The sequence below is a fragment of the Chrysochloris asiatica genome, unplaced genomic scaffold (genome assembly GCF_000296735.1).
Source record: "Chrysochloris asiatica unplaced genomic scaffold, ChrAsi1.0 scaffold00065, whole genome shotgun sequence".
NCBI lineage: Eukaryota > Metazoa > Chordata > Mammalia > Afrosoricida > Chrysochloridae > Chrysochloris > Chrysochloris asiatica.
In genome coordinates this window covers 7333147-7339042 of record NW_006408583.1, presented here as the reverse complement: position 1 = coordinate 7339042, position 5896 = coordinate 7333147, and positions in this window count along the sequence as shown.

The following is a 5896-nucleotide window of genomic DNA, read 5'->3' as shown; positions in this document are numbered from 1 at the left end:
AAAAAAAAAAAAATTCAAGCCTCAACTTGCAGTATTGAAGGACTCTATGGGAGGAGTCCTGGTGTGGCACTGTGGGTTAATGTGTCAGATTGCAAAGCCATTTGAACTGCAAGGTCGGTGGTTCAAGCTCCTCAGAAACCCAATACAAGGTCACTAAGGGTCGGAATCGACTTGATGGCACTTAACAATAACAACAACAGGACAAACTATTGAATGATGCAGAAAGTATCAAAAGAACTGAAGAAAAACTTCAAGCTTACACTTGAAATATTGAAGGATTCTATAGTGTGGAGTTGTAGGATCAGCACTGCACTGTGAACCACTGGGTCAGCAGTTCAAACCCACCTGCAGAAATCCTATACAGAGTTATGAGCTGGAACTAACTCAACTGCACTTAACAACAACAATATGGTCAGAATATTGAATGATGCAGAAAGCATCAAAAGAAGATGTAAAGAATACACAGAGTTACTGTACCAAAAAGAAATGGTCAATACTCAACCCTTTCAAGAGGCAGCATATGATCAAGAGTCTGATACTGAAAAAACAAAACAAAACAAAGAGCCTATGATACTGAAGTAAGAAGTCCAAGGTACAAAAGTCCTAGGTGCAAGGCACTGGCAACAAATAAGGCTCTGGGTATTCGTGGAATACAAATGAAAATCTTTCAACAAACTGAGGAAGTACTGGAGAAACTCACTCATCTAAACTAAGAAATTTGGATGTTACATGGCCAACTGATTGTAAGAGACCCATATTTGTGCCCATTCCAGAGAGGCAATCCAACGGAATGCAGAAATCATTGGACAATATCATTAATAATGCATGCAAGTAAAATTTTGCTAAAGAAAACTCAAAAACAGCTGTAGCAGTACATTGAAAAAGAGATACCAGAGGTTCAGGCTGTATTCAGACGGGGACATGGAATGAAGGATATCATGAATGAAGTCAGATGGATCTTGGCTGAAAGCAGAGAATACCAAAAAGATGTTTATCTGTACTTTATTAACTACACAAAGGTTTTCAATTTTGTGGATCATGACAAGCTATGAACAACATTGCAGAGAATGAGTATTCCAGAACACTGAATTGTGCTCATGAGGAACCTGTGCATAGAACAAGATTAGAACAGAACAAGGGAACACCGAATGGTTTAAAATTAGGAAAGATGTGCCACAGGGTTCTGTTTTTTTACTACACTTATTCAATCTGTATGCTGAGCAAATAATCTGAAAAGGTGGATTATATGAAGAAAAACGTGGCATCAGGATTGGAGGAAGACTCATTAACAATCTTCAATATGCAAATGATACAACCTTGCTTGCTGAAAAGCAGAGGATTTAAAATATTTACTGATGATTATCAAAGACCACTGTCTTCTACATAGGTTATACTGCTATTTAAAAAAACAAAATCCTCACAACTGGACTAATAAATAACATTAAGATAAATGGTGAAAAGACTGAAGTTGTCAAAGACTTCATTTTGCTTGGATCAACCATCAACACTCATGGAAGCAGCAGTCAAGAAATCAAATGACATACTACATTATGTGAATCTCCGCATCAGACCTCTTTAAAGTGTTCAAGAGCAAAAATGTCAGTTTGAGGACTAAGGTATGCTTGGATCAAACCATGGTATTTTTAATAGCCTCATATGCATGTGAAACTTGGATAATGAATAAATAAGACCACAGAACAATTGATGCACTTGATTTATGTGTTGGAGGAGAATATTGAAAATATCATGGATTTCCAGAAGAACAAACAAATCTGTGTTGGAAGAAGTACAACCAGAATGCTCCTTAGAAGCCATGATGGCCAGACTTCATTTCCCATATTTCAGAAATATTATCAGGAGGAACCAGTCCTTAAAGAAGGACATCATGCTGGGTAAGTGGAGTGTCCCTCCCCCGCCACAAGACAGACTGGCACAGTGACAGCAGCAATGGGCTCAAGCATATCAATGATTATGAGATTGGCACAGGACTGGACAGTGTTGTGTTCTGTTCTGCATAAGGTCCCTGTGAGCCAGGACCGACTTGACAGAACCTAACAACAGATGTGCACCAAAAGATTTTACTGAAAGAGTGAAATGAGTGCTCAGAGACTGGGAAAGAGATTTTGTCAATGACATATCAGACAAGGGACTACTCTCTAAAATTTATTAAAAACTTCAGTATCTCAACAAGAAGACAAATAATCCAATTAAAAATGTGCAAAGGATATGAACTGGCATGTCACTAAAGACCTTCCAGTCACCAACAAACCTATGAAGAAATGCTCACAATCATTAGCCATTTTTGTTATGTTGTTAAGCACCCTCCATTTGGCTATGACTCATAGTGACCCTGTACAGGATTTCCAAGACTATAAATCTTTACTGGAGCACAAAGCATCATCTTTCTCCCTTGGAATAGCTGGTAGTTTCAAATTGCTGACCGTGAGGTTTGCAGTGATTAGTAACCACTATACACCAGAGCTCCTTTGTTAATGATGTAGAGAGATGTAAGTCAAAATAAGACTGAGATAACATTTACCCCAACATTGATAACAAAGCTCAAAAAGACAGAAAACAACAAATGCTAGCGAGGGTGTGGAGACATTGGGATTTTCCTACACTGCTGGTGGGATTGTAAAATGGTGCAACCATTATGGAAAACAGTATGGTGCTTTTCCCAAAAGTTTTAACTAGAAATAAATGTTGTCTTTTTTGTTAAGTGCCATCAAGTCAGTAGGGACTCATAGTGACCCTCTATAGGGTTTCTGAGGAGTGCCTGGTGAGTTTGAACCGCTGACCTTAAGGTTCAACCTGATCTTGTGATCTAGTGCTTATCCTACAGCATCACACCAGAAGTACTGTATGACCCAGCAATCCCTCTGCTTGGTGGTTATCTTCAAGAAATGAGAGCCGTGACATGAACAGATATATGCACACTCATGTTCACTGCAGCACTAGTTTACAACAGCAAAAAGATGGAGACGTCCAAAATGCACATCAACAGAATGATTACACAAATGTTGGTACATAAACACAATGGAATACTATCCAACACGGAAGAATAATGATGAATCTGTGAAACACCTCACAACATGGATGAACTTGGATGACATGATGCTGATTGAAATTAGTCAATAACAAAATGACAAACATTGTATGTTTTAAAAAGAAAAGGTTTCCTCCACTGAGTAGTATCCAGTCTTTCTGGGCAGTGATGATGAAAGGAGATGCGGATAGGTCTCTTGTGGTATAATAGTGAATAATTGTTATCAGGACTGATTGTGAGGGTTGGAAACGTAAAGGTAGATGTTTTGTAGCAAAAGGAAGAGAGTGATTAACTTTGCAGTCTAGGAGTCCCTGGGACCATCAAAGGAGAAGAGCAGAGTGCGGGACCCTACCCAGAGAAGCAATGACACTAGAGATGGAGGCAGAGACAATGACATGACATGGAGAGATGGAGTGGCTGGGATTTTAGACCCAAGAGAGGGAGAGGGGCGGTATGCTGATGACCAGGGGTCGGGGGCAGGCTTGCAAGGTATACCCTTTGTTTGGTTGATGATGCATGGAGGGAACTGTAACCATGGCAATGAAACGATACACAATAGGATGAATGTAAAGCTATCCCATGTTCTCCCATGTAAACTACCACATAATTCACAATAAAATACTAATAAAAAAAAAAAGAAAAGAAAAGGTTTCTTGCTAAAAGAAACACTCTGTGATGGTTATCAGAGGTGGGAGGGAAGGGAAAATTATTCAAGATACATGTTAACTTGAATGATGGGGAAGGCAATATACAACAAGAGGGAGATTGATAACAGGAAGGATGAAGGTAGTGGGAGATACACGGAGGAATACAATAAACAGCTAAAGTGAATAGAGGTAAATATTAACTTATGGTTCAAGGAGAGGATTTTTGCAGTCACTGTAATGAAGCAAAGTATATGATTTGTTGAATGTAAAACTGATGAGTAAACCTTCACTCAATTCACAGTAAAAGGTTTAATAAAATTGTTAATAATAACAAAGAACTAAGGTGAATGGAGGTAAATAATGTTAATTGATGGTACATACATTCAGCAAATCAACACCAAGTATAATTTGCTGAATGCAGGACTGTTGATCTGTTCTGTACACATTGACTCAATTCACAATAAAGTAAAAACAAAAAAACCTGCGGAGTAGCTCTACTGTTCTGTATGGTTAGAATCTACTTGATGGTATTTGGTTTGGCTTAACACATATTACTCTGCTAGGTACTGGGGCTCCAGAAGGGAACATGACAAATATTAGCTTGTAAACCTCACAGGGTTTACAATCTAGCATGTAAATTAGACATTAAGAAGCTACAAAAATAATTCATCATAATTAAATGTGCAAGTAGAAAGCCTTTGAATATTCTCGTGAAAAGCAGTGTTTAGAAGTTCTCAAAGAGAGCAAATAGGAAGATGAAAATTATCTGCATGCTGTAGCATTGAAATTGGCTGTCAAAAATCTTGTTAAAAGTTTTTTCCATCACCCAGTTCAACTCCTTTGCATTGCAGATCTACTTACATCTGCAGAAAGTCCACATGGAGTGTAGTAAGAAAGCAGCAAGAATTAGCTTTCTGGTAGAATGTCTGTATTCCCCTTGTCAAGAAACTGAGTCTTCTTTATTCTGTTTTGTATCTCTACAGCTTCAGCTGAAACTATGATACTCTAACAATTCCAATTGCTACATTGTTATTGGGTTCCCTCTTGTTTTCTAAATCAAGTATCTAAATCTGTTGCCATCCAGTCAATCGCAACAAATAGGCATTCTACAGGATCGAGAACTGCCCCATAGGGTTCCCAAGGCTGTATATAGTCTACCATCCATCAGTGGGTTAGCAGCCAAGCACTTAGCCACTGTGCTATTAGGGCTGCCTTTCCCGTCTTCTAGACAAATGCTTATACAGTAAAAATTAAAACAGACTTAATTCATCTCTGGGTACAACCTTTTATGCAGTTAAGAAGGTTGCTGACTTTCCAGCCAAGAACAACTATCACAGAGAAAAATTAGGCCCCAAATACACAATTTCATCATATAAAATTTTGGGTAGAATATGGCAACGAAAATCTATACAACAATTAAAACAGGAAATAAAATTCAAATCCTACTTCCCAATCTGTCAATTAAATGAAAAAGAAATATACTGATTTCTATTTTTCATGGTCTGGGAAGGTAAAGAACAGGAGAAAGATTAAAAAATTCAATCTCTGAGGATTAATGAAGTCTATCCATTAAGAAACTGTCTGAATTAAATATTTTTAAATTGTTCATCAGCACGGAACAAAAAGCCCACAAATCACATTTCAAAGTGTTAGTTCCTTTGTAAACTTCTGCTATTCCAAAATCGCCAATGTCAGAAGATTGGCTTTCTTTAGGCACTTTGAATAAGTCTCTTTGTACTGCTCCGCAAGTCTTCTGAATCCATTTTTAACGTGGTTACGAAAATGACTTCTGCTAATCAGCTATGAAATTCAAATCCTCTGTTGCCATGTGCCGTCAAGTTGATTCTGAGGCTGCAATCCCATAGGACCGGAGGGTTTTCTAGATGATTTCAGTCTTTTCTCCAGAAGAGCTGCTGAGTGTATTCCAAACGAAACACTGGCCTTTCGGGCTCCTTAAATCATATGTGCAATAAAATTCAGAAATCAATTGACGACTACATTCTAATTTCTCACTTCTTAGCAAAATCAGAAATTGAATAAGGAAAAAGTAACGATCAGGAACGTGCTTGTGAATTCTTAACCAAACATGCACCACTCTTACGAATTCTAATCCGGACCTACTAAGGAATCTGTAAAGCCACTACCAACTGTTTTGTTGTTGTTGTTTTTCAAACCATTTGCTTCTTTCTGAACTAGCTGTTGT